This window comes from Cupressus sempervirens, chromosome 10, assembly GCF_028749045.1.
Source record: "Cupressus sempervirens isolate cs-2001-9-10 chromosome 10, ASM2874904v1, whole genome shotgun sequence".
In the NCBI taxonomy this organism is placed as follows: domain Eukaryota; kingdom Viridiplantae; phylum Streptophyta; class Pinopsida; order Cupressales; family Cupressaceae; genus Cupressus; species Cupressus sempervirens.
In genome coordinates this window covers 129,687,531-129,703,588 of record NC_143127.1, presented here as the reverse complement: position 1 = coordinate 129,703,588, position 16,058 = coordinate 129,687,531, and positions in this window count along the sequence as shown.

The following is a 16,058-nucleotide window of genomic DNA, read 5'->3' as shown; positions in this document are numbered from 1 at the left end:
TTGGCCCTTTGTTCCAATAGAAAAACATATCTAACATACAACTGTAGAAGGATGTAAATGGATCTCAACACTTTGTTCCTAGACCACATAAGACTACAAATTACTGAGATAGGAGATGAGAATCAGAATGAAACTAAAGAAATTCTAGCTCATTCATATTCATTTCTTTGAAACAATACATTCAAATGCATGAAATCAAAATATGAAAGCACCTAATAGATTAGAACTAGCTGAATTATATTTCCTATTGTTGTTCATATAAGAGAAATTGCTAAAAGAATGAAGGTAGAATCACAGTTCTGGATCCAACAAAGTGGTCTCATAGAAAGACTAAAAATTTCCAACCAAAAATGGTCTCACAGTGAAAAAACTAGAACCCTTACAATGGATGAAAGAAAGCAAGATATAGAAGAGAGTGAATTCCTAGATTTGTTCTAAAGATGACATGTGTCCACTTGAAATTCCCTCCTTTCCCATGAAAAAAATCTCTCTAATCTCTCTCTGTAACTGATAAATCAAATCCTTGATCATTTTTTCTTTCTAACTAAAAATTAGAGCCAAATTATACCAAAATGGCATAATATCCTCAGAATTAATCCAACAGACCTTTTACCGAGTGTTTCTACCAAGCCTGTAACTGTATTTCCACTTTCTGCCCATTTCATTGAGAAGGCCCCAAATTTTACATTTTTGCCTATAACTTAAACCAGTGAATTCTTGTGTAGAAACTAACCCCATAATCAGAAAGGTCATGTTCTCCTAATTTCAATGATATATAATATCACTATATTTGTATCTTAGAAACCCCCTAAATCTCAATTCAAAAAATATCCCCCTGTTATATGGTCTCTGGTCTGCAACTTATTCTCAAAAATTTAAAATAGTCTAAAGTTTGAACTTTAAAAAATGACCCCTTTTGATTTAAAAATCTTCTATGTGCATATGTTGAAAAATAATTTTAAAAATAATATTTTTAAATTATTTATTTTTTCCCTCGCCCTTTAATTTTGAGGTCAACTATGGCTTGACTTTTTGCCACATGTCACTTTGTGATTGGTCCACTAGATCACCACCTCTCGACTCAGTTAGCACCTGCCTCATCACTGATAGCCAAGCACATTTCCACATGGTGCTTCCCTACTTTCCTACATTACTTAATGGTTGGGCAACTTCTCCAAGCGGGGAAGCACCCACCACAAGATGAGGACACATGTTAGGATCTAGTACCTCCTTTGCCACATCACCTTGTGCATTGGTTTGTTTAAAGGTTGGGCAACTTCTCCAAGTGGGGATGCACCCACCATAGAATGAGGACACATGTTAGGATCTGGTACCTCCTTTGCCACATCACTTCGTGCATTGGTTTGTTTAAAATTTTACGTTGGCTCAAAATTTGAGGTCCTCTAGCTGGCTGACCATGGGCCCCCCCATGTATGTGCAAGTTCCAAAAACCCATAGTCTTGAAGACAATTAACATTGTGAGTACCCTTTCATTTAAACATTATAAAATTTCAACTCACAACCCATGTGGGACAAATTTTTTGAGTGTTTTGTATATAATCATGCTCTGCGCAACCCATGTGATTCTCTTTCTTCTTATGTTGGAATTCCATAGATGGCACCAAGGGAGAATATACAGGCATGTTGTTGTGTTGGAAGCCCAAACTCCTTTTAATCATCTTGGTTACTAGGTAACATTTTTTTAGGTGGATAAAAGACCTCCCAAGACTCCAATACTAACCTTGATGGGTCGATGGCATAATTTAATGAAAAGGGAATCTCACTTCGAAGTCTAGTTGCATCTTTTCTACTCCACATCCCTTCCATGAAATTTCCTTGTATGATTTATTCTTCATCTTGTAAAATGCTAAGATAGATTGAAACATTTTCCCCATCCTTGGGATTGGGATAGTCAATCAAGTATGAATGTTCATAGTTTGAACTTTTCAATAGTTTCGACTCCTCACTCACTACCTATCTCTGCGCTAATGTTCCTTTATTTTTCATGTGGCTTTGACCCTCTTCTGCCCATATGAGGTCATCTTATATGTGACTTTTGTACTATGGTTACTACTACTGGAGATGTTATGGTCCTACAGTCATCAATTTCATTGTATAGTGTTGCATTTGTATTTGTATTTCATAGAACCATGACCAAATTCACCACATCCACCATGCCCCCAAACAATTTTTTTTCCACCATCCACATCCACCTCCAAAGCTATTTGATTTTGATTTTCTCCTGTTACCTTGGATCATGGGTGGCTCCATTCACTATGCTGCCTTCTCTATTTTATTGCTATGTTCACCATATGCTCCTTTGCTCTATGGCTTTCACATTACGACTTCATGTTTTTTGTCTTGACTTGGAGGCTCAAACCTTTTTCATTTTCATGGACTCCTCTACCTTTATAATCAATTTCATCCTTCCACATCTATCATTGCTTCCATTATTATATGCTTCCTTGGAAATAAATTTCATGGATTGCTCGATGTTCCTTTCATACTAAAAAGCCATTGGAGATTATGAAGAATCCCCTGGTGCACGTTTCCTCCTCAACTATAACTCCTTACTTGCATGGTTGCGGGTTTTTTTTTTAATACTACTATTTCAAAACTCAATGGCATCATCCTCTTAGAATTAAAACTCCTTACTTGCATGGTTGCCAATTTTTTTGTTAATACTACTATTTCAAAACTCAATGGCATCATCCTCTTAGCATTAAAACTCCTCTATTTTTTTTTAACATGTGGTCTCCTTTGACCTTCCTATGAATCTCAAAACTTCATAGCCCTTCACACACACACACACACACACACACACATCAATCATTACAATTAATGTGATTGTATTAGGTAGGAAACCAAATTTAAGAATATCATCATAGACCTTTGACATCTAATTTGTAGGCAATGCTCGACCACAACAATTTATAATAGAATTATACATAGCTCCATCCCACTTAAATTTTTCCCTTAAAATTCTATAGTACACTTTTGTTGCCTTATATGGCATGTTGCACTTGTGATAAACCTAAAGCATGTAGTGAAAAGATAAGAATCAGGCTTGATATTATTTTGATTTTCCATCATTTCCAAAACATGGAGTGCATTTTCAGTCGATCTTCCTTCAGATACATCTTTATAACCATGCTATAAGTAACCATGTGCAAAATAGTATTTGAAGCTTTTAACTCTAAGAATAGATTCTGGGCCTTTCCAAAGAATCTCATTCTATTGTCAACACAATTATAGTGCAAATGATCTACAAGTTGGGATTAGCATAAAATTTGGGCATTTTTGAGGAAACTCATATTGCACCATCATAATTGCCTACATCTTTGGAAGAGAAAATCACTACATGATACAAAGCCTCATTGAAAGGAGTACCTTTCCCAAGTGTTTCACCAAGAAGATAGAGAGTGCCAGTCAACATCCCATTCCACACATAGGCCAGCACTAGAATTGTAGAGGTTGTCTCACCAAGTTTCCTTCTTCCATGAAAAGATGATTTCAAAATTAAAGGAACTTTGTAGAGAACATCAGCTCTCTCATAAGCCTGCATAAGAGTCTGAATAATTGTGCTATATTCATAGCCCATCTCTCTCATATCTGACAAAATATGTATAGCCTCTTCCTCGTTTTTAAAATTTGCCAACAACTTTATAATACTTTTTTAATTTAAGGAGTTAGGATGGAATCCATTCCTTTTCATCTCATTGTAGTACCACAATTCTTCATGCGATTTGCTAGTTTTTCCACATCCAAGATAATCCTTGTCAAGTGCACCAAAATCACTTAGATCTACCCTCACAAAATGTGCATTACCAAAAACACCCACACTATTAAAGATATAAACTTTACTTTTTAACTCAACCGAAAGAGGGCTAAATGGAAAATTTCAATCATGCATAACACTTATATGTTCTTAGTTAATCTTATGCAAATTAGTCGAGCCCCAAACTGGGTTCGACTAAAAAAAAATTGTTTTCAAGCACCTGAATCCTTAAATTAATCTAGTGAGATCTTCAAACTAACTAGAATCAAAATTGAGCATTGAATTATTCTTAAAAACTCATTTTTCACCTCTTACTACCAACTATCATTTTAATGGTAGAAGGTCCTTTGGCTGGCCTTAAAAATTGGCCAAATCACCTAATATGACTCTAGGAACATGCACATTGATTCTTTGTTCTGCATACTCTTACCATGTCAAATCTTGTCTCATGAAAAATTTGAGGTCAAAAGATATTGACCTGGGAAAGTATGCAAATAGATTCACTAAGACTTGCAAATTGGCACACGTGGAGTATTTTCAAAGGAAAAAATAGTAGTATAATCCATTTGATCTCACCTATTATTTATTTTGAGATATGACATCAAAAACTAGGGTTTCGACAAATCTGCACTTCTTGACACTAGTAGAAAGTTAGAAATTGCATTCGGAATTGCATTCGAAAACTAATCAAACGAATTCATCATAAGATCAAAATTGAAACATAGAAAATTTTTGATCTCTAAAATGAAATAAAAAAGTAATTATCTCATTTTTGTTAACTAGGTCAAAGTTATAGTAAGTCAAATAGGGCTTCCCAGAATTTAGAACAAATTGCATCAGCATGACAACAATAAATGACCAACTTTGAGAGATTCAAAACCTAGTTGAATGGACTCAAATTGACTTGAAATCTAAAACATAGGTTCTCTGGTATGGACAAAAAATACTCCCAAAGTGGTGAGTCATGAAGCATTACTAGGTGCGAGATATTTAATTGCAAACACAAGCTCATGTCATTGTTTGACACTAAGGTGAAAAGGTAGAATTAACAAATGCTCAAAACAATACTTCTTGGGATAGCTTGAAATGTCAATTTAACTTCATTGACCACATAGAAACACTAAATGAAAGGTGGTAGAAGCATAAAATGCTTCTTAGTTCTCAAACTGATAATCAACTACATCTGCATAAAAAGCATCCAAAGGGCTCGATTTCTCAATGGTACTCAAAATTGGGGCTACAATTTTGAGCACCAACAGTGGATCTGTCTAGGGATGCATGTCTCTTTTAGGCATGGAAAGGATTTAGATCTTTGGAAGAAGTAGAAAATTCCTAATATACCAAAAACTTCCTCTTGAACAACATTATTGAAAGTAAAAACAAGTACTCCTATGTACAAGTGATGACCCCGAGATACTGAACTTCAACAAAAACTTTTACCTATAACATATACTTGATTCTCATTGACATTCTCATGAGGTAAATTGCAATTTTCATTTTCCTTTGTTTTACCCAACACAACAACACTTTCAATCATTTCATTAGGCAAAACAATACTGTCACCATTCTCATAGTGCATATAAAACTCAAAGACTATTTCATCATCATGCTCACTATAAGAAAAAATATCAACATGCTCATGATTAAAAAAATGAACTGAGAATCAAAATTCAATAATGATCCATGCATGCTAATTAGAAACACAAAATCCTCATATTCTACACCATTCACCAAGTTGCATGTACCAAAAACTTGCAATTCACCGTGTGTCTCTAGCTGCAAAGAGTATGTGAAATTTGATTGTTGCCTATTTGCTGACATGTTACTCATTAAATTAGATTTATCTTCTATTGAAAGCTCTTCACACTCAAACAACTGATTAGTTACCAAGTCTAAAGAGTATCATGAAAGAGCTAACATAAACCATGCTGATTGTAATCATCATTAGACAACTCATTAGAACAAACTTTGAACTTATCATCGACACATAGTGAAAATTCTAAGTCAGATTTATCACTTCTGGCCTTTGCTTCTTTGTTATATTTTATACCAATTTTAGTATAATCAGTATGATAATATTCTAAAACAAAATGAAACTTCTCCCTATTGGTACTCTCCTTATTAGAAAATTCATCATGTGTATTGATACTTGATCTATTATCACATACACCTCCAAAACTTGATAGTGGATATTCTAATTTTATATCAAATTCAACATCAAACCTTGGGGAGATGACCTCATCTTGAGAAGAAATACCACAAGGGATAACATTAGCATCTAGAGAAACATTTGCATATCTTTCAAGATCATGAGCTAGCAGTTCTAAAATTTCATCAACACTCAACAAAACTTCATCACAAGTCTCTTCTTCTAGGTTCTGATCATAAATTGGCTGATCTAAAAACCTTATAGTGGTAGTACCATTAATATGACAATATGAAAAAACAAAATCCATACTACAACATATTACCTCTTCTTTGCACAATACCACTTTACTAGGTGTGTCATTCTCATCTTCATCAAAAGAAGAATTATACTACTATTGTTAAAACTTTCCACACTCTCATGCATACTATTACACGATTCATTTTCAGTCACATAGCCATCCTCATCCTACTAACTAAAATCATCTAATTCAGTGGATTTAGAATCCATCTCTTCAAAATCACAAGAAATGTTGTCACTATCTATGGATTACTTAGACTCACTATTACTTTCAATACATTCACATTGGCTATTTAAATCGTTCTCAAATTTCTTGTAAAGACTATCAACATGAAAAATCTTTTGTAGCCTTTAATACAATGGCTAGTTAATTGAATTAGGCATAAAGACATCCAAGAAAGCAATAGGCCATGAAGATTCCTTGGGTCTTAGAGACACATGCAACTCCATAAGTTCTGATTTAAACCTTTCATGGATATGATCGTCTTCTAGACCTTGAACACTTCCTACCACATTTCTTATAAATCTGACAATCTGATTACGAAGATCTTTCTTAATTTATACCATACCTTCTAGTAGATCTTCATGTCTTGGTAAACTAATTTCAGATCTAAGATCTTATTCCATTATAGGGTAAAACTTCTACCTCTTCTTTCTAGTGCTGAAAATCACTAAATAGAGGAAACCTTTTAAAACACTTGACCTTCATGAAAAGAAGCATGAAAACACAAATACCTCAAGTCCTGATGTTGGACTTTGATCTGTTGATTTGGCATAAGTGCAAGACTAAAATTCTTTCACACCACTAGTTAAAACTTTGTAGAGCCACCACCTCCTTGAGAGAGGATAAGGAAATCACTATTGGGATTTTACCTGTTACACTTCAATTTCTTATAACAGTAGATTGCAAACAACACTTTAAAATTTTATCAAGAATTTAAACTTCCTTTTCAAGAAGCTATCCAAAGGTTTTGATCTTCCCATACAACTAAAAATCCTTCAAATTTTGCAATGAAATCATACTAGGAACATACTGGTATAGAGATTTGAGAGTCACCACTCACACATTGTGAGAAATAAAACATAATTTATCACTTGAAAAATCTGAATTAGATCTTCTGATCTAGGAGATGTGCAAACCATTAACACCTTGAAAAGAAACTACACTTTATAAATCAATTCTTAACTCTGAACTTTCTCAATAGCACCGCAAAAATTGAATTTATTGAAGATAGACCTATAATAGTCATAGAACACAATTTACATCCAATTACACAACATACTATTGTCCATGAATAAAGCTTAACTGGGGAACATACAACGTCAGCAAGGATATAAAAAAGAACACCATAGTTCCTCACTACTATAGCAAATTCATAGCACTAAAATATTCATTTAACACCATAGATTCTTGTCCTTTTAACAAATTGTATTGCCATATTATCTTGCTAGTAGAGTCACCATTTTTTTGGTCTTTTAAAATGTTATAGGTTTTAAATTACCCTGATGAGAACAAGACACGTCTAGGGGCAGCTAACTCCCATCCTTAACATATCATTTCAAACACTAAGACAACTATAAGGTTAGACCCTTCTTCTACTTCAAACTCTGCAAAACCTATGTGAGTGGACCTCAAATTCAATCAATATGGTACCAGTGCAACAAACATATTCCTAAATCTAATAAGAAAATTTAACCCTTATATTTCCTAATGACTCATGAAATGACATAGATCTGCAGTAGATAAATGCAAAATAATGAAATTCATAAGATGAGTGAGGGTATCACATTCAGGTTCTTTAACATGAAAGGGAAATACAATTGATTGAATATTAGCATAACCCAAAATATGCAACAATATAAACAAGTGATCCTATAACTAATTAGTGCCTTATCTATTGGGAAATTCCATGAATCTAATGCATGCTTCTATGATATCAATGATATATTTCATACACCAAGACATTAGACCCATCCTATTACTTTGTGATTTAGAGATCAGTGTTCTTTAAGACCTCATTCTCATGAAATATCCTTCTCAAATAACCAGCAACCCTATCAAACACATCAAGCATTTACTTGGCCCTTTGTTCCAATAGCAAAACATATCTAACATACAACCTTAAAGGGATGAAAATGGATCTCAACACTTTTTTCCTAGACCACATAAGACTTCAGATTACTAAGATAGGAGATAAGAATCAGAATGAAACTAAAGAAATTTTGGCTCATTCGTATTCATTTCTTTGAAACAATATATTCAAATGCATGAAATCAAAACATGAAAACACCTAATAGATTAGAATTAGTTGTATTATCTTTCCTATTGCTATTCATACAAGAAAAATTGCTGAAAGAATGAAGGTGGAATCATAGTTTTGGATCCAACAAAGTGGTCTCATAGAAAGACTAAAAATTTCCAACCAACAATGGTCTCATTGTGAAAAAACTAGAACCCTTACAATGGATGAAAGAAAGCAAGATATAGAAGAGAGTGAATTCTCTATTTTTTTCTAAAGATGACGTGTGTCCACTTGAAATTCCCTCCTTTGCAGTGAAAAGAATCTCTCTAATCTCTCTCTACAACTGATAAATTAAATACTTGATCATTTTTGTTTTCTAACTAAAAATTAGAGCCAAATTATACCAAAAATGCATAATATCCTCAAAATTAATCCAACAAACCTTTTACCAAGTGTTTTCACCAAGCATGTAGCTATATTTCCACTTTTTGCCCATTTCACTAAGAAGGCCGCAAATTTTACATTTCTGCCTATAACTCAAACTAGTGAATTCCTATGTAGAAACTAACTTCATAATTAGAAAGTTCATCTTCTTCCAATTTTGGTGATATATAATATTGCTATATTTGCATCTCAGAAACTCATTGAATCTCAATTCAAAAAATATCCCCCTTGCTATATGGTCTCTGGTCTGCAACTTATTTAAAAAAAATTAAAATAGTCCAAAGTTTGAACTTTAGAAAATGACCACTTTTGATTTAAAATTCTTGTATGTGCATATGTTGAAAAATTATTTTAAAAATGATATTTTAAAATTATTTATTTTTGCCCTCACCCTTTAATTTTTGGGTTAACCATGGCTTGACTTTTTGCCACATGTCACTTTGTGATTGGTCCACTAGATTGCCTTCTCACCACTCAATCAACACTTGCCTCGTCATCACCAGTCGGGCCCACTACCACGTGGTGCTTCCTTGCTTGCCCACATTTCTTGATGGTCAGGAAACTTCCCCAAGTGGGGAAGTGCCCACCATAGGATGAGGACACATGTCTCATTTGGTACCTTCACTGCCACATCACCTCATGCATTGGTTTGTTTAAAATTTTACCTCGGTTCAAAATTTGAGGTCCTTCAACTAGTCGACCATGAGCCCCACCATGCATGAGTGACTTCCAAAAGCCCACAGTCTTGAAGACATTGAACATGGTGAGTGTCCTTTCATTTAAACATTATAAAATTTTAACTCACAACCAATGTGGGAAAAATATTTTGAGTGTTTGGTATATAACCCTGGTCTGTGCAACCCATGTGATTCTCTTTCTTCTTCTATTGGAACCCCATAGACAGTGCCAAGGGAGAATATACAGGCATGTTGTTGTGTTGGAAGCCCAGATTCCTTTTAATCTCATTGGTTACCAAGTAACTTTGGTTTAGGTGGATTAAAGCCCTCCCAAGACTCCAATACTAACCTTGATGGGTCGATGGTAGAATTTAATAGAAAGATAACCTTGCTTCAGAGTCCAATTGTATCTTTTTCTTGCTCCACATACCTTCCATGTGATTTCCTTGTGTGAGTTCTTCTTCATCTTGTAAAATGCTAAGAAAGATTGAAACAATTTTCCAAATCCTTGGGATTGGAATAGTCAATCAAGTATGAATGTTTAGAGTCTTAAATTTTCAACAGTTTTAGCTCCTCACTTACTACCTATCCCTGCACTAATGTTCCTTTTTTTTTCATGCAGTTTTGACCCTCTTCTACCCATATGAGGTCATCTTTTATGTGACTTCTATACTATGGTTACTGCTGGTGGAGATGTTATGGTTCTGCAGTCATCAATTTCATTCTATAGTGTTGCATTTGTATTTGTATTTCATAGAACCAAACCCAGTTCACAATGTCCACCATTCCCCCAAATGGAAACTTTTCCACCATCCATGAGATCCAAAGAATGATAGCCTCTGCTCGCTATTTGAAAATTCAAAAACCTTAAAAGCTATTTGATTTGTGGCTTCCTCCTACCACTTTGGATTGTGGGTTGCTCCATTCACTATGCTTCCTTTTGTGTTTTATTGCTATGTTCACAATATGCTCCTTTGCTCTGCGGCTTTCACATTGTGGCTTCATGTTTTTTGTTTTGATTTGGAGGTTCAAACCTTTTTCATGTTTGTGGACTCCTCTACCTTTATAGTCGATTTCATGCTTCCAAATTTGGCGCTACTTTCATTATCATGTGTTGCCTTGGAAATCAATTATGTGGATTGCTTGATGTTCCTTTCATACTAGAAAACCCTTGGAGATTATGAAGAATCCCCTGGTGCATGTTTCCTACTCAACTACAGCTTCTTACTTGCATGGTTTTAGGTTCTTTTATTAATACTGCTATTTTAAAACTCAATGGTGTCATCCTCTCAGCATTAAAACTCCCCTATTTTGATTTAACATGTGGTCTCCTTTGACCTTCCTACGAATCTCAAAACTTCATAGGCCTTTAAGTATATATCAATCATTACATTTAATGTGATTGTATTAGGTAGGAAACCAGATTTAAGCATATCATCATAGACCTTTGATGTCTCATCTATAGGCAATGCTTGACCATAACAATTTATAATAGAATTATACACAGCTCCATCCAACTTCAATTTGGCCCTTAAAATTCTATAGTACACTTCTGTTTCCTTATTTGGCATGTTGCACTTGTGATTAACCCAAAGCATATAGTGAAAAGACAAGAATTGAGCTCGATATCATTTTGATTTTCCATCATTTCCAAAACATGGAGTGCATTTTTAGCCATATCTTCATTCAAATACATCTTTATAACCACACTATTAGTAACCATGTCCAACATAGTATTTGAAGCTTTTAACTCTGAGAATAGATCTTGGGCCTTTCCAAATAATCTCATTCTATTGAAAACACAATTATAGTGAAAATGATCTATAGGTTGGGATTACCATGAACTTTGGGCATTTTTGAGAAAAATCATACCGCACCAACATAATTTCTTGCATCTTTGCAGGAGCAAATCATGACATGATACAAAGCCTCAATGAAAGGAGTATCTTTCCCAGGTGTTTCCCCAAGTAGACAGAGAGTGTCAGTCAACATCCCATTCCACACCTATCCTAGCACTAGAATTGTAGAGGTTGTCTCACCAAGTTGCTTTCTTCCATGAAAACAAGATTTCAAAATTGAAGGAACTTTGTTAACATCAACTCTCTCAAAAGCCTGCATAAGAGTCTAAATAATTGTGCTATATTCACAACCTATCTCTCTCATATCTGAAAAAATATGTACAACGTCTTCCTCATTTTTAAACTTTTCCAAAAAGTTTATAATAGTTTTTAAATTTAAGGAGTTAGGACGAAATCCATTCCTTTTCATCTCATTGTAGTACGACAATGCTTCATTCAATTTGCTAGCTTTCCCACATCCAAGACAGTCCCTGTCAAGTGCACCAAAATCACTTAGATCTACCCTAACAACATGTGCATTACAAATAACACCCACAGTATTAAATATATAAACTTTACTTTTTAACTCAATCAGAAGAGGGCTAAATGGACAATTTCAATCATGCATAACACCTATATGTTCTTAGTTAATCTGATGAAGATTAGTTAGGTCCCAAAGCAGGTCCGGCTAAAATAATTTTCATTTTTGAGCACTTGGATTCTTAAATTGATCTAGTGAGATTTTCAAACTGATTGGAATCAAAATCGAGCATTGAATTATCCTTAAAAACTCATTTTTCACCTCTTACTACCAATTGTCATTTTAATGCCAGAAGGTCCTTTGATTGGCCTTAAAAACTTACCAAAACACTTGATAGGGCTTTGGGAACTAGCACACTGATTCTTTGTTCTACATACTCTTACCCTATAAAATCTTTTCTAATGAAAAATTTGGTGTCAAAAGACATTGACCATCAAAGTTGACCTCTCAGAACAACTTGCAAGAAAACATGTTAGAAAACAATAAATTGTGTTTAGATTTGGCTTTGAAAACTAGGCAAATGAGCACTTTAGGAAACAAAATTTGGGGCATTAGTTCACTATCATGGAGAGACTATAAATATAAAATTTGGGCTCATGAAAAATAACATGGTGCATTTGGTGAGTGATCAAAGTAGGCTACTCAAAATTTTCAGATTGGAAACAATGGTAGAAAGGTATTTTTTGCAAATGGAATTGACCTAGGAAAGTATGCAAACGGATACATCAAGACTTGTAAATTGGCACACTTGGAGTATTTTTATAGGAAAACATAGTGGTAAAATCCATTTGATCTCACCTATCATAGATTTTGAGATATGACATCATCAACTGGGGTTCAAACAAATCTAGACTTCTTGACACTAGTAAAAAGTTAGAAATTGCATTTGGAATCGCATTTGAAAATTGATCAAACGGATTCATCATAAGCTCAAAATTGAAACATAGCAAGTTTCTAACCTCTAAAATGCAATGCAAAAATAATTATCTCATTTTGGTCAACTGGATCAAACTTATAACAAGTCAAATAGGACCTCCTAGAATTTAGAACAAATTGCATCAGCATGAAAACAATAAATGACCAACTTTGAGGGATTCAATACCTAGTCTAATGGACTTGAAATAACTCAACATCTATATCATATGTTCTTTCATATGGACGTTAAATACTCCCAAAGTGGTGAGTCATGAAGCTTTACTAGGTGTGAGATATTTAATTGCAAACACAACCTCCTATTGTTGATTGACACTTAAGTGAAAATGTCGAATTAACAAATGCTCAAAACAAGACTTCATGAGATAGCTCAGAATGTCAATTTAACCTCATGGAATAGATAGAAAAACTAAATTGAGGCTGCAATTTTGAATTCCAACACCCTCAAAGGGATTTTCTTGGCCTTCTTTGACTATTGTCAACTAACAAATCAATTTCCAAATTTGTGTGGATTTATTTACATCTTCTATTTTATTTTGGAAAATACTAAAGGCTCTATATTTGGGTGGAAATTTTCTCCCATGTTTCTTAGTGGCCTTGCTTATTTGACCTTTATGTAGGCCAGGCATCACACAAGCCAATTTTAACTTTCTTATTTCCTTCTCCATATTTAAGTAGTAATGCCATTTATTTTGTACAATGGAGCTTAGCTCCTTAGACATAGAATTGTCAAGTTCAAGTCAGGTAATCTTGAACTTGGCCATCACAGTGTAGATAGACTCTTCCACTATGTTATGTTCTTCTCTTGATAATTTATTAAAATCAATGGTCTTTAAACTACTTAAATCTACACTATCCCTAATATTATCACAAACATTTTCCAAATTAGATTTGGTGGAATGTCTTACCACTCTGAATTGATCATTGTTAGATGTTGTCTTTTCTTCATTTGACTCTGGGGGTGCAACATATTTTCTTCTTTTCTTTTCTATAGGCCCTCCTTTCTTTGTGGCTTTTTTTTTTCCCTATTCTTTAGCCACTTTTTTTGTTGCCCTTGTAGTTGTCTTGGATGGGCTTGGCTTTGTTGCTTTCTTTTTTCGTTTGGCTTGTGCAGCTAGCTATTTTTGTGCTTTTCTCTCCTTAGGTTCAACCTTGGGTGCTTCTACTTGGCACCTTCTTCTTCTTTTACATCATCACCCATACCTTGTCTTAATGCAAGTGTCTCTTGTCCTTGTTGTTCCTCATCATCTTTAGCTTCTTCATCTTCTTCTTCTTCTGCAGTGTCCTCACCGAATTTGGCTTTGAGTTTCTTTACAAGTTTATCCTTTTTCTTGAATGTGGAGGTAGTCTTCAACTCCATGTCCACCTTTGGTCTCACCACATAATAAGTACAAAAATGTGGTGTGCTCTTTTCCACTTCCTTAGCTAATAATGTAGTTATGGCTATAAATGACTCATCTATATTTATCTCATAGTGAAGAGGTCTTAGCCATCTAATCCTTGGTATTGCTACTTGTATGTAAGTATAATCAATATCTATAAGAAAAAATACATCATTTACATGTTGTTCTACCAATGAAACTGGTATCCTTAGCCTTTGTTTCATGGTCTTCTTGAAATCTTCAAAATAGCTAGTCATTAATGTCTCAAAATTAGCTCCCATCTATTCAATATATTCATTTATTTGAGCTACTATAGACCTATTTGCTTTCCATACAATTTTTCAAAAAGATGGAAATTCATTTTGTACATAGAAAAATATACAAATCAAAATTACACCAAATTTTCATTATGCTCCCTTGGTTTTCCTTATTGCTACTAAGTTCTCATTGATGTGTTGCAATTGGAGTTCTAAAACATCATAAGTATGATCTTTTTTCACTAGTTTGCAACCAACATCCACTGCAATGAATGGTATATTGTTATGTCTGCTAGATTGATAAAATTTGTGTATAACAACCCTAACATAAAAGTCAATGAGAGGATCTTGGATAGTGTCTATTTCCATTTCTCTCTTGTTCCATTTGGCACCAGTGTTCTTCTCAATTACTTCCTTGGAATCACTTCTAAGATTTTTTAGCTGATCTAGGGTTGGGTACCCTATTACTCTATGTACAATCCTTTTTGTTATTTTTACTGGACCATCCTCCAACCATAAACTTCCATCATGAATCCTACTGAGTACTATCCTAATCCATTTAGTTTTGAGAACTATGGGGAATTCTAGGGCACTTATCGAACCCTTCTTCTCAATGATCTGGTATTCATTTTTCAATACTCTATTTTCACACAATTTGTCATAGGCTTCCCTCATCTCCATATCTCATATGGATCTAATTTTTTAGTTGTAACATCTCCTTACATCTTGGACCATAACTACTTTAGGAGGTATAATAGATACGGCTCTAGCTGGGTCATTTTTGTATGCCACTTTTGGGATTGGCTGGAAATCTTGTTGTTTCACTTCATTTGACACTAGTTGAACCTCAAATGACTCTTTCTCCTATGGTTTCCTAGCACTAGAGGCCATTTGTGCTAGCTATGGTTTTAATCACAAAGAAATTTAAAACTACATAGCTCGACACTAGTGTGAATACTTTGAATCGATGAAATTGTGCTAAATTGCTATTGCTGGATTCTACGCTTTAAAATTGTTCTATACTCTTCTTCATCTTTGATCTTTGCTTATGATGAAGAAAAATGATTAAAAATGTGATAATATACCCTACTTTCATAGCATTTAACGCTTAGTGCATTTACAGTTGTCCACTCAACTTTGTAAGCATTTTTGCATTACTCGACTTCCATTGATTTTCAACCACTCGACACCTGCTAAAGTATCATTTATTCAAGTTCAACTAGAATTTTCTCTTCACTTGGCTTCCATTCCTAACTTGGCTATAACTAAACATTCAGCTTCTATTGACTTTGGTAATTAACTCGGCATGTACTAGAATTTTACTTAGCATCTAAAGGTGACTTTTTCTAACTCTGTAGCACTGATGAAATCTTGAAGTTTTAACTTTGTATCTCTATTCATGTTGGTCATTTCCTTTTCAATACTTTCTTGTTTAGGAACTAATGTATGATAAAGCTTTTCATATCAATTCCATATGCCTTCTTTTTCTTAGTTGGCTGAAGTGTGATCACTTGACCTT